General features: G+C 42.5%; 1 protein-coding gene across 3 annotated transcripts in view; it reads right to left on the reverse strand.

The window, feature by feature from the left end:
* Positions 1 to 15,373, reverse strand: part of cadm1b (cell adhesion molecule 1b) — a 275,266-nt gene that overhangs the window by 2,455 nt on the left and 257,438 nt on the right. The window lies entirely within an intron of this gene.

Here is a 15,373-nt window from a genome sequence, read left to right on the forward strand (position 1 = left end):
GAACACATAATTCACCCCGGATGTCATTAACGGAGGTGAAAGGGGCTTTGTCACTGTCCGCATGTATCAGTGCCTGGCTGTGGCCACCACCCTTAACGAGACTTGTAGTTCTCTGAAGAGAACTTTCTCCTCCTTGAGAGGAGCATTTCTTCAATGCACTGTTCAAATACTCGGTGATACATATTGGTGTGAAATACAACCAAAAATATACTATAGTACACACTGTTTGGTATTGTCCTGCATTGCATATTCTTACATGTTGCACTGTACACAGGTACAATGTGTAGCCCTCATTAATAGGTCCCCCTCCCTCCCCAATTCCCCTGCCCAAAAATAAAACCAAATAAATAAAATGTAGTTTTGCTAAATGGTCCCTGACAGGTCCATTAACGTGATGCACGGGGCCTGCCCCACAATTTAAACAGAACGGCACACGAAACAGTAAAATATTCCAACGCGTCCGTGATTTGTGAAGCGGTGGCTGACGGTTCCGGGGTTCGAGCTTCCCGACTGCACGGGACTCCGCCAAATAAATCCGGCCTCTGCCTCAGCTGTCTCTAGTCACAGCTTAAGAAATACATTTCACCCACTAGACTAAAGGAGTGAATCCAAGTCCATTTCTAAGAGAGATTTATACCTCTGTTGGAGAAGAACAGGGCAGGGCATTAAAGCCCGAAAAACCCTTTCTAATATTTGGAGGCGTATTGATCAAGCGCGGGGATTCATGACAACCGAAGTTAATGGCAGCTCTGCAGGGCTGGGAGAAAGGACACTTCTTCAGTACACAGAGGAGCTAAAATGTTCATCGATACCGCATCTCTCAGCTCTGCACTGAAATTAAATGCCTTTGGAGAAAAGGAGAAAATGATGAGAGAGAGAGAGAAAAAGATACGGTCTTTATAACATTTACATTGTGGGCATTTAGCAGATTTCACTATTCAGAATGATTTGAACAGCTTATGTCATTCTACATGCAATTCACTCATACAGCCAGGTATTCAATGAAGTACCTTGCCTGCAGGCAGTGTCTCATTTGTGAATCAAACCTAAACCTTGGGAGCTGCAAGCCCAGTCCACTTAACCATTATTCTGTACTACACTGGCGCTGTATAAGTTAGCAGCATCAGGTTTACAGATTTAAGGACACAGAAAGAAATGTTCAATTAAGGAAAAGGGACAAAAGGAAAAGGGGGGATGGAGCCTAAACAAAGGGGAGATGCTTTGCTCCTGATGTGCTGTACATTTGGCGTCTCCAACAGCAGTCACCCACAGTCTTCCTGTACCCAAAAAAACACAGGCGAAGAGTCGTCTGTGGGAGATCCACAGCGCACATCCTCAGGTCAGGCTAATGGCTATGGGAATAATCACACGGTGGGTGGGCGAAGAGGAGAGGGAGGCCATCCCTCCTAATTCCAGCCATCCCTCCTCATCAAGGGCATTAAATCTTGGCCCAGCCTACGAGGCCACGGTGCCACCCGCTGAAACGCAACCAAAACGTTAGTCGGAAATCCAAACGGCTTTATTTTATTTCCTTCAGTATATATTCTTTTTTCAAAAACTTCAGATTTCCCTTTCCACCGAGGCATATTCAATTACAGCGAGCAGAGATGCTTCTGACACCTAATTCGCTCTTGTCCAGGCGGCGGTAAAGATGTGCTTTAACACTCTTTCCCATTAAGATGTTAATGTGGACTGGTGTGTGCTGGCCAGAGAATCAGCGGGATAAATTGGGAGGATAAACAGCAGCCAGAGTGTCACTGAACCTCCTCCCCCACACACCCACCCTTCCCAAACATTTTTTTTTTTTTTAATCATCTGAGTGATTCTCAGCCAGCGAGGGTCTTGTGCAGAACCTGACACCTCCTCAGTTCTTTGACTGTACATCCAGGAACAAACTCGGCAGAGAAAACTGCCGTAACTCCCCCTCTCCACAAGAGCGTCTGTCACCCGCCACCTACAGGCCACTGGCCGCAGGTTTCACCTCTGCTGCAGGTGACCAATCAGCTGCAGGGGCTGCAGCGGTCCACAGATATCATTCTTATTTTACATTTGACTGTTAAAATAGATTATTTATTTATATATTGCGCTTGTTTGTTTTACAAGTGGGTGGGGTGTAAAAGCTCGTATACCTAGGTTAAATATTGCACATTATTATTTTAAAAAGATGAAAAAACAAACAAACAGAAAAACACACAAACGGTGTAGTCTGTTGAAACGAGTTTGGACTACTCATCCAAGAGCCAGATGGTATAAAAATGAAAAAAGAAAAACAAAATTCTCTGATCTAAGTTATTCTGTGGCCTGCGGACTGCTCGATATTTTACATAGCAATTTGGTTTTTTTTTTTATGCAGCCACCGAAATTGGCTCATCTAAACTGAATAGAACGAGCCATTTAATTACATGTGTTGCGCTGCGATTTTAGATGGGTCATTACCACAAACAGATGTTTGTGACACGATTGAAAAAAAAAACAAAAAAAAAAAACCCAGCGCTGGCGCACACCGAACACTCCTGGTCCTGACATTATGCGAATGGCAGTCTGAAGTTACGAGGGAATAAAGAAGATTTCTCCATTGATTTACACATTGGCTTGGCAGTAAAATGAATTACACGTGGCTACAGGGCGCTCTCTCTCGCTTGCAAGCTTTTACGGGGTTCTCTTTCCGCCGCTGCGTAGAGGTGGCTAATTAAACTGCGGGTCCCCTCCATAACACCGACTGTGGAAATGAGAAACAGGCTGGGGGTGAGCTAGCGTGTGTCCACTGCAACCTGCCCCACACCCCCCTCCTCTGCAGTCCCTGGTCCCTTCCCTACTGTTCTCTGAACACACACACAAACACACACATCTACACACACACACACACACACACAAACACACACACACACACACACACACACACACACACACACACACACACACACACATACACACCTACACACACACACACACACACACACACACACACACACACACACACACACACACACACACACACACACACACACACACACACACACACACACACACACACACACACACACACACACACGCACGCACACACAATATTGGTACATTGTCCCAGTTTTAGTTGTTTTGGCTCTGCACTCCATCACATTGCATTTGAAATAAAACAATGAATATGAGGTTAGAGTGCAGACTGTCAGCTTCAATTCGAGAAAGCACTTGTAACTGACATATTTCCAGGAATAAAGTGATACAAATTTGGAAATGTACCCCAGGGAAAATGTTTACACAGACAAACCACGCACCGTGTAGACAGCTCTAAAAAGGGAAACAAATGCTCTGTACGTCATTCTCCTGAGGTTGTCCCTGATATTATCACCATTATTCCCAGGTGCCATTTAAGTTAGTTAATCATCAGTTAGTTTAAAATAAGCTTGACATCAGTGTCCTTACGATGATCTATTGTAAAGAAGGACAATATAAAAAGACGCTAATCAGACAAAACACAGAAACAACAAAATCCCCAAAAACTTAAAAAAGGAGGTGCCGGCCAACGTTGGCGTGCGATTTTAAATGCTGGGAGCCGAATGCGGTCGGACCCCTGTCTGGTTCTCCCGCTCGCCTCCCTGTCTCTAACTGCCAGAAGGCACAGACTCCGGCACCCCGGGGAATCTCTCGGCACAAATTGGCTTTCGGTGGGAATGTGCACCCAGGGAAGGCAGGGAGGGTTGTTTCTGCCCAGGATTTGAGTGCGTAACGAGGGCATTGTCCCTACATCACTGCTCTCCCCAGCTTCTCTTTTATAGCACAGACTTACTGGGGAACAAAACAAAACAAAACAAAACAGGAAAAACCAAGAACAGAAAAGTTTACAAAACAGTCATCATTGTCACCCAATAGAATGACTTATTTATTTATTTATCATACTAATCCTTTGTCAGATGGCACTTCAGTCCCTTGGATAATCAAAATCAGTAGCTACAATCATTTTTTTGTAAAAAAGTCCATTTTTCACATGTGAGCAAGAGTTTAAACAAATAAACAAAGAAATGCTCATCTTTGTTGTTTCCTCTCACAGGTTCCAGGCAAAAATAATAAACTAAAGTGAGAAAGACAAACAAGCAAAACTACAATGAAAACTTTTCACAGTAACTTTTCTAAGTGCTTTTCTGGTCACACCCACTTACTGGGGAAAGAAGCACAATTTAAGTCATGGGCAGATTGGTAATTACAGCCCAGGAGTGTTTGTGCCTAACTTCACAAGTAGTTAAGCACTACTACTGGTTAAAAAGGCAGACAGAAGCTCAGCTACATGTTAGCATTTTATAGACACTATATCCCATAGACTTACATTGATTAAATTCATTGTACATTCAATCAGTTTACACAGCCCTATATTTGCTGAAAAAACTCAGTTAAATACCTTGCTTGAGGGTCCAACAGCAGTGCTCCACCTGGGAATTGAACCTGCAAGCTGGCAGGTACAAGCCCAGTTCTCTAACCTTAATGCCTTACCGCCACCCATTCAAACACATGGCTTTCATCAACAAAATGGAACTCAATGGCAGTCTTATGTACCTAATCTGAAAGGATCACAGCATGACTGAACACCACAGTCTCTGATCAAATCCGACCACAGTTGGATTGGCTTCAACAAGCGCAGGACTTACAAATAGGCTTTAGACCGTAATTCCGACATGGATCACCCAATATGGATGTAAATACCCTAACATATCCATTGTTTTGTTTTAAATTTAGCATGTTGGAGTACAGCGCCAAAACAACAATTGTCTCCCTGCCCCAAAACATTTGCATTCAACTGTAGGTGGACGGCGTGAACTTTACCATGCAAAGTGACACACAATGCGTCCCATGCAGCGTTTGAGACAGACCGTCACAGAGAAACTGAACGTTGGGGCTGAGATCAGTAGCTCCGTCATGCGCTTTAAAACACTGAAACTCCCATCTGATTCAGAAAGACCTGCCAACCGCGTCTACCAGTCATAACCGCACAAAGGCACCGATAAAGGGCACTAATGGCGATGGCTCCAGATGGAATCAGAATGTGTTAGCAGGAACAAAATCAATAGAGAGGTAGAATATCAATCCAACCGAGTGACTACATCTTTAAAGCAATAATGTAGGCCATCGATTGAGTGACACGTTTTGAATGCTTTTGATGCGGTCCATCTCCCACCTCATTTGTGTAACCTGAGTGAAAATTCCAGAGAAATGGTTCCATTTAAGACGTGAGAGAGAAGGAACACAAACTGTGTTAAACGTATGGAACATCGTATCAAATTATGACTTCACAGAGTGGAGCTATCTACTCTTTTTTTTTTTAAAGCCGTCCATTGCTCTTCTCGGAAAAAAGATGAAACAGTTTGCAATTTCGCCTCCTATTCACCGTTTAATGCGTGGTATCTGCTGCAACCAAACCTTGAAAAAGTTGGGAGAAAATACTCCCTCCTTTTATTTTCTCCCCAACACCAAATTGCCAGTTGTGCTTCTTGAATTACAACTGCAAAAAGAGCTCTGCAGCTGTAGTACATGAAGCAATCCGCAAGTCCTCCGATGGGTAATTTTTCCCAATACCGGCCACACAGTAATACAGCAGAGCTAGCACCAACTGGATGGAACCTGTGCACGCCTGGTGCATCGTTTATAGGAAGTGATGCTTCAGAAGCCAACTTAAACCCACCTTGCACCTGATATGATGAAGCCATTGTGTCCTGACAGACCTCCGGGTAATCAGCTAATAGTCATAGCCCTGGCCGTGAACAATACAATATCCAATCTACTGGCCCAGCTTGTGGGTGAGTATCTTTGCCATATCTCACACACAAGATCTCACACACTGGTGTTTTCACTCCACCTGTAAACATGACAGTAGCTCTAGCAATGCTGCTAACAGGTATTCGACACTTATAAAAATAAATAAATAAATACATAAAACTTTTTCAGGATTGAATTTTAAATGGACGCTTAGGGCAATGCCATCTTAAATACGAGCGTGATCAATCGTTAATGTTGACATATAAACAAGATTTAAGCTTCAGTGCAGCTTAACTCAAGACCCAACATGGTGCTGAAAGGTATTTGTAATTTCATATTTTGAATGTAAAGATCAGTAGGACCCATAGACTGCACTCCGGTTACACAGTACACATTTCTAAAGCATCAATGTGAATCTGGCCTTTGGCTACGTCTCCCTCATACTCCACACCCCAACTCAGGAGAGGAGGGTCTATCGTCAAGACAAGCCAGTGTAGGTCCTGACAGAAAGCAACCTGATAGGCAGTACTACCACTGCAGCTGCTATAAGGCCCAGTAATCTTTGAGACAGACAAAGTGATTATATTCTCTGATTCAGATAAAACTGAGCTACATTTCAGTGTGCTGGGGTTAATGGCAAAGTCCGCCTGTCAATCAGCTACATAGATTTTCTCAGCCAGAGAAGCAGTGACTCTGCAAGGCTTTCAAGTTAGAGTCTGTTCCTTAGTAGAGAGCCCTTTCAAGGAGGTGCCAGATAAAGGCCCCCATCGGTTCCACAGGATGAAAAGTGAGAAAGCCATCTTCAGCTCCTGTGGCTACATTGAGATAAGTGGCCTTGCACATGCAAACATGCTGCATAGGGGCAACTCCATGACTTTTTCATCTTGCACACACCTAAGAAACCATACATAAACATAGGGAGAGCCAGTACTGGCACTAGAATCCTACAAAAAGATGTTCTGCCTAGTACAACAGTGAACACAACCTATTTATAGACAACAGACACTGAAAAAGATGTCCCTGGCCATCCTGGAACAATATGACCCGGAAAGGCGAAAATACCTGTGACATTGGATTTGCTGTTCCAGATAAGATCATTCAGACCAGACACGGACTGAAGAAAAACATTAGAGCACAAAGCTCAACACGACCAGAACCCCCGGGCACCGGAGGGAAGCCACGTGCAAACATGGAGGATCAACAGAGTGCGAGGGACACGCACACGCACACAAACACACACACACACACACACGCACACACACACCGTGAGCGCTGCTACTCTGGGTTGCTCAAAATCAGTTTCCCTGATGGAGTTCATGACTGTTACTTGTACACTAGAGGGCTGACAAAGACATCTCATGCTGCAATCTGTCCGGATCGGAGAGTCTCATCCGTCTTTCTTTCCCAGCACTACCTCTGTCTCCAACCTTACCTGTGCTGAGCTGAGGCAGGCAGACTTTTCTGATTAAAAAAATAATAATAATAAATAAACAATGTATAGTTTTAACAGTGTGATTCATCCAAGAGGACAGTCAGGACCCCCATTTACCTAAAAACCTCCAGTAATGTCCAACGCCTTCCTGAATCTATCAAAGTCAATGTCTGAATCACATTCCTAGCACTTTTACTCTGAAATAAATAAACAGAAGCACAGACATCTGGGTTACACTGGGCACCAGTGCAAAAACACAACCTGGCTCTGTCAAAAAGATAGAGGCTGACAGATCTTTAACCAGCAGCCATATCACCATGCACCCTGCTCCTGCTTAATAGCTGAGGCAAAGCAAGTGTGGGCTTGGTTGGGAGACCTCCAGGGAAAATTAAGTTGCTGCCGGAAGTGGTGTTGGTGGGACCGCAGGGGGCGATCTTCCCCCTGGTTGAAAAATCCCCAATGACACTGTGCTGTAGGAGATGTTGTCTTTCAGATGAGACGTTAAACTGAGGTCGTGACTCACTATGGTCATTAAAGATCCCATGACACTCTTTGCAAAAAGTAGGAGGGTTCCCTGGTGTCCTGGCTAAATTCCCAACCTGGTTCTGTCAACCTGCCACTTAATCATCCCCCGATTTAATTGGGTGAAAAACAGTTCTCTCCCTCTCCACCTCAGCTGATGTGCGGTGAGCGTTCTGGCACAAAATGGCTGCCGTGCATCATCCAGGTGGATGCTACACATCGGTGGTAGCTGAGGTGATTTTCCCCTGATCACTGTAAAGCACTCTGAGCATCTGGAAAAGTGCTATACTGTAAATGCAATGTTTCATTCATTCATTCATCTTCACTTTCACAGGTTGTGCATTGATTTATTCCACCCGGGAGTAAACATGTTTTACTCCAAAGATCCTTCCACTCTGGCCCTTGGGCAGATCTCAGAACAGTCCTTTAAAGCCCAGGGAATGTGCAGGAGGGCATGACCACGCCTTCTATCCTGAGCTGGGAACAGCCTGGCTGCCAAAATCTCTCCATCTCCCTCTCAAGCGTACACAGCGGGGTTCTGGTTGGTTTTGCAGGAAGCCATCTTGGCGAAGCCGTGCGGGAAGCCCAAAGCGAACGAGTTCTGCTGAGGACGATGCCCGGATGCAGAGCGGGTTCCTCCTCAGTCTGAAATATGTGTTTCATTATCTTTGACTGATTGGCGCTAAAAGAGGCCGTGGAATTTTCTCATCTTTCCCTTTTATTGGTTTCCGCTTTGATGAGCGATGGAAGCGCGTTGGTTTTCCCTCCTGTTCCGGGAGCAAGGTGGAGGCGGCCCCTGGCTACACTTTATCTCGCTCTCAAAGTCAATTACTTTTCTTCCCCGGGATAAGAAGCCTGTTGTTTTTATCACTCTGGACTTGGGCATTTTTCTGTTGCCAAGTTCTAATAACTCTCAAATGAAACACATGCAGCATCAGATGCTATCCCCCTGGTGGACAATTAAAATCGTATTTATCTGGCCTATTATCATTTTTCTTCTCCCACATTCCTTTCAACGTTGCGGAAAACACTCCATTTGACTACACGGCAACCGTTGGGCTGCCCCAGCGTGAAATCTGGAGACTAATTATTGATCTGTGAATAACAGCTAATGACAGAAAATTAGAGAGAGAAAATATATGTGAATATTACATACGCTCAACATTCAGTACATCGATCTGTGTGTGTATGTGTGCGCGTGTGTGTGTGTGTGTGTGTGTGTGTGTGAACTGCTGCCTGTAGCCCCTCAGGACGAGTGGTGTGACAGTCTCCTGTGTGGTAATGAGGAAGAGGGAAGCAGGCAGGACACTTTCAGCCATAATATATACTGATGAGGCCTAATTAGACAGCTCCACAAGAGGCCACATCAGACAGAGAGGTGCGTTCGCAGGAGAGCCAGTATGGAGTCATTAGATGTGCCATGGTTCCCAGATCTCTGTGGCATACCCAGCTAATATGAACGCTGCATGAGCGACGGGGAACATTCCGGCTCTATTTCCGTTTGGTCCTGAGATAATACGAGGAGAATGTTCCTCAGACCATCTCGTAATTACCGCTCCAAACAAATTCTGTCGAGTCACTGAGGAAAACGTTCCGGTAATGTCGCATACAAACTCACAGCCGACGATCCCGGACATTGTCTTTTTGTCTTATCAATCACGATGGAGCGTACATGTCAACAAAATTTTAAAAATATAAAATAGAACATTGCTAACTTTCCTGACAAAACGAATATGAATGAGTCTCGCTCTCGCCAATTTATTTTCATTTAAATTTTTCTTCACTTACCTGGCATAACAAAACTGAATAATGTTCTAAAACTGTTTTTTATATTTCCTGTGACATTACCATGTAAAAGGGACATCTTAAAACAGGACATCCTGTATATACATATAAGGAACATTTACTGCATTCTTAGAACAAAAGAAATGGTGGCACCACGTACATTCACCCTGCCGGGCAGCTGAAACCCAGTGGGCACCCCAGGCACCGACTGAGGTGGTACATGTTGGTCAACAGGTTGAAGCCTTCACTCCAGACTGGGCAGTAACAAGTACTCTGATTTATTGATAGGCCTGCTGCTGTCGGATAAGACTTTAAAATAAAGCCCCGATTTAATGAGATCATTAAAAGTTCCATGGCTCTTACTGTGCAGCTGGGTAGGCAGTGGGATGAGTATCCCTGTTGGGCCCCTTTAAAAATGCATGTTTTATAAGAAACAGAAGGAACTTTCAGAATGAAAAGCTATTTTTGAAGGCGGATTTACATCTGAAGTCTGTATTTACATATCACTATCACTATTTTTAAAATCTTTTTTAAATCCATTGAAATAGTTTTAATAATAAGGAGACATGTACAAAAGCCCATCAAATTTCCTCCACAGCACGTCACTTCAACACTGTCACAGTTGAAAAGGCCCCAGAACTGGAGACAATATGGACAAGGATACAGTGTAAGCTGACGAACGAGCACGTTCATTAAGAACACAAAAAGTGGTTAACAATCATAGATCTGTGACAGCGACAGTCACACGATATGCATGTCGCCTAATCTTTGACAGTTGAGCAAAACTATAACTGTAACGGTTCCTCACTATTATAGCTAAGCTGCTTATTCTTGGCAACAAACAGGACGGGTGAAGCAATAGGATTTTCCAGGGACAGTGATCAAAGCAAACACATCCAAATTACTTAGTGTAACTTTAAGACAGCCAATGTCAAGACAGGCTAGATCAATAGATCGCCTTACATTCACCCATTCACAAACACACACACACACACACATACATACACATACATACACCAATAGCGAAAGGCAGCCATGCAAGGAACTAATCACCTCATCGGGAGCAATTGGGGTTAGGTGTTTTGCTCAAGGACACTTCAACACACCCAGAAGGCTGGGGATCAAATGTTTAATGTTGTCGTTATTAATTTAATCTAAGCTTGTTAGTACACTTAATGTGCAGACGGTTCCATCAATGTTGTTTGTCAGTGCAGGGATTCATAAAGCTTAACAATTAACAATAATCTGAAAAGCAAATAGTACAATCAAGCGACATACAAGTAATTTAACTAGTAGGGTCTTAGGTATACATGCTACCCTGTAGTCGATGTACATATTTTAACCAAAAAAATAATTTGGTTAACAAAAAAAAAATCTAATCTAGTCCAGTCCATGACATGATGTTACAAACAATATGCAGCAAGTGGCAAGAGCATCATTACACGTAGAAAGGATTTCATTGTCCTTAGTGCCTTTCGAACCCCAGCTAGCCCATCCACTGAAACCCTGCCATTTCCCCAAGGGGAAAAGCAAGCCAGCCTCAACCTCAAGCAATCCAGCAAGCCAGCCTCAACCTCAAGCAAGCCAGCCTCAACCTCAATCAAGCCAGCAAGCCAGCCTCAACCTCAAGCAAGCCAGCCTCATCCTCAAGCAATCCAGCAAGAAACTTCAGCACAAGCTTTTCTACATTTTTTTTCTTCATTTTTTTAGCCAAGAATCATTTTAAAATATTTTTGGCCCATTTGCAAATGCGAAAAAAGAAAAAGTATAAAAACAACACATCAGCAAAGAATTAATTGATTTCACTGTATTCATACCACCAACATTAGGCATCAAAAACATTGTGCCGCATGCAAATAAACATGGAGGTGAATTTGGTGTGAGACAACATGTTTACTATCTACTTGTTTTACAGAAGCTGTTATCCATAGCAACTTATATTAGATGTTAAAATAATTGGTTTAAAAATTGCAAAAAAAATGTATTTCAGTTATGCATGTTGCAAGAGAGCATCGAAATTAAAGTGATTAGTTGAGAAACAAGAAGCATTATTCGACAAACAGCCAAATGAGAGCCAAAGGAGTCGGCTCCTTTCAGTGAACGGAGCCAAATGATCTCAGAAGACTTGGATCGCCCATCACTGTGCTCAAGAATCTGGGACAAGGTTAGGGACAAACTTGAATGAGAAAGCTGTTTTGCATGGCATTTAGCTAAATACTGTTATTTCCATGCATCACTGTGTGTTGTGTTGATTGCAAGCATGCAATGGTAGCTTATTTCACAAAGTAAATATCCTGACATGCACTTTGAGCATGAAAGTGCTTTATAAAGAAAGTTTTAATTTTTAAATAATCTAAGAGCTTTAAGACCGGGCGGACAAACACATTTTTTTCTGCCATCCCCATCAATGCGCTGAAGCAGAAACAGCACCAAGATGGCTGGAACATTGTGACCCAGAGGCAAGCACATAAAGAAGCAGGGGGAGGTGCTACCCGCAACCAAAGTGTGATCAATTTTACAAGGAAACATGTCAGCCCCTGTGGCTGAGACTCATTTCAAAGGGTCCTCAAAGCAACTGAACAATCAGAGAGAAGGAAGGGATCTTGTGATGAGATCTTTTAATCTCCTAATGAGGAATTAGCGATTAGGGTGTATGACCTCCCTCTTTTGAATAATAAAACTACCAACACAAAAGAATGAAGCGCAGGGCCTGCTCCAGGGCTGGCGCATGTACATGGCTGCCACAGGTGAGTTTCACACATTTCACTGCAGCTATGATACACTTCCCGACCCCTTCTGTGCCCTGCAGAGCCTGCAATTATAAATGTCCCCTTTCACCCGTTTAGCGATGTCTATTCTGAAGCTGTTTCACGCGTTATGCGCCATTTTCAATCAGCACAGCCAAGCGATTAAAAATACACTTACAGCATCAAAAGGGTAGGCCTACTGTATGAAACATAACATTTCAACGAGCACGGCCAGTGAAGAGTTTTGGCGAATCAAAAATGTTAGCCGAGAGACAGCCAATTAAATGTAGCTTCCACTGCCCATAACACTTTCCTTTTGGAGAACATTTGAGGAACTGAAAAAATCATCAGGAAGAAAAAAAAGAAGATATTTTCCACCTAACAACAATCTAACCCTCAAAATGGATATGCCATTTTAATTTCCTGACCATCAACAGCGTATATGTTTATTGACTAATCTAATATCAAGCAACTCGGTATGTACAGATAAAATGAGAACGTAGCGATGACAAATCGTAAATTGGTAAATATCAACAGGTAAATACTCCATTCCACAGATAGGCTGTGTAACAATAAAACGCGAAATAAATATGGTGGTTTTATGTTCTTATGTTCTAAACTCCAACAAAGTTTATGGTTATCATATAATCCAATACCATGAAACTCACTGTTTAGATAAGCTTGGATTCTTGCAATAAAAATGAATACCTTAAACCCTCGAAGGAAACCCAAGGCAATTTTCTGAGAAAGAAAAAAAAAATAGAACGTATTTCATACGGGCTTACGTCTGCTTTAAGTCTTAATACTGTAACTGCATCTACTGTGTCCACAGCTGCGCTACTACATTGGTAAGGCATATTCTCCAGCACTGTGTTCAGAGCAAAGGTTTGGCAAATTCCACAGCAGTCTCAAGTGCACAAGGAAAAGCAAAGACGAGAGACAGGAATGAAAAGGATTGAATGCAGTAGCTATTTGGGACGATTCGAGTAAGTCGGACATTTTGCTGTGTTGCTTGAAATAATCTTTACCCTCTTTTATAAGATTGATGCATCCTAGGTGTAGCAGGAGGAAATATGTCTGCTCACCCAAGTCACTGACAATTCACAAGGAGCATAAGGGATTGACCTGCCTGGAGAAAAACGTCTTATCTGTGTTCCGGCAATACAGGAAGACGGCTTTGGTGTGTCGAAAGAACAGTTGGCACTTTTGACCGAGACGTGACTTCGTGGAGCCATGTGCCATACCAACAATAAAGGACACAGCTATGGAGGGCAGGCATACCTTTGCTGAGCACAGTGGTGCTGAACATGTCTGTCATCTAAAAGAAAAATACCAGTCAGGTACATTGACATCCAGTAAGCATGTGCTGGATGTGCCAGTGAAGAAGAACCTTGCATGATGAATATCAATTAGCCAATCAGATGTGATTCTGGCTTGAAAAAAGCAAGGCTCCAGGGCTCAAACAAGCCTGTGAGTGAGGAGGGAGTTTTCTGTTTAATTATATATATATATATATATATATATATAATTGTAATCACTACGCTTTGGAAATATGTATTTTTTAAATATGTCATGCCAATAAAGCATTTGAATTTGAATTTGAGTGTGTGCATGTGTATGTGCGTGTGTATGAGTGTGTGTGTAATATATAATACAACATTTTATAAGAATACAAGATTCAGATGTTAGAAAATCCTTTTAAGAATCTCTGTCATGATATTATACCATAAGCATAGTTTTATCATCATTTTGCCTACTTGTGGGCCAGCAGTTTCTATAGCTCCTTCCTAGAAGTGTAGCATAATAGTTAGAGAACTAAGCTTGTATGGCTGATTCCCAGGTGAAGCACTGCTGTGGTACCCTTGAACAAGGTACTTAACCTGAATTGCTTCAGTAAATACACTCCCATATAAATGGATTACAAGTAAACAAAGTAAGCTGTGAAGGTCACTCCAGATAAGAGTTTCTTCTAAATGTCTGAAATGTAAATCTCTCTATAGTATATTGCATATCTGATTCCCCCAAATAATGTTCCTGTCCAGAAACTCAGCTTAACCAAATACAAAAATCACAATGGCCATCTCACGCAAGCTGAAAACACTATTGAGAAAAAATAAGAGAAAAACTGACCTTGCGTATTTCATATTACTTTGTCATTTCATAACTATTTTACATTTCTTTACAACCAACCAACCTGAATCATTATAATAAGTGCTATCAGTTGTTGAAGGACATGCATTTAATGTTAAGGAAGCACAATGAGAGATTACTCATGCATTAGCGTTTCCAGTGGTGAGTGAGCCTTTTTCTTTTCTGCCCTTCAAATACAATCTGAAAATGTTCATTTGAAGGGTAAATAATGGATGGTAATAATGCGGTGCAATTACGATGAAGTGCGATGTATCAAGAGAGAATATTACAGGTAGCGAAAATGATGGCGATAAAAAGATAGCTGTGAGCAGCTAAATTACAAAATAAGGACCCGTAAATGAATCGAACGGCTAGGATTGTGGAAAATGCATGCGCTTTAACCCGTCTTAGCATCTCAGAAGAAAATGAATGTTTCAAATATTTCCTCCTATCTTGATCAATAATGTACTTTCAGGAGTAATGGTGTAATAATTCAGAGAGTTTCTGAATACAGCGCTGTTAGTGTGGGACCGGACCTTACACCCAAGGGTCCACACAGCTTGCCTCTAGTCCAGGCTCCTCTAGATTACCGACTCCTGTTTTGCGGAAGCCTACTGGGTTTTTAATAATGCACAATGTATCCACAGACTTTGCAAAGGCCCAACGGTTTTCCCTTAGATATAAAACACCGCAGACAAATTGATCCTAATGTTGAAGAGGAATGGTGGGACGGTAACTAATAGAGTTAACTTCAAAGTTCCTTTTATTGTCCCGAATGACTGTTTATCATGGTTCCTGTATTGCCAGTCTGTCAGAGACTGCCAGCAAGCCTTGTCAGGACTGTGCCTTAGAAGTACCTCCTAAATACCTATTTTTATAGGACTGATTGTGGAGAAGCAAGTGTGCAGGTGTGCATGTGTTTGTGTACATGTACACAAACATGTACTTGATGCCACTTCATAAATCACAAATCTCCACATGCACACAAACAGGCTTGACAGTTTGTGTGTGTGTG

Source organism: Anguilla rostrata, chromosome 12, assembly GCF_018555375.3.
Source record: "Anguilla rostrata isolate EN2019 chromosome 12, ASM1855537v3, whole genome shotgun sequence".
Taxonomy (NCBI): domain Eukaryota; kingdom Metazoa; phylum Chordata; class Actinopteri; order Anguilliformes; family Anguillidae; genus Anguilla; species Anguilla rostrata.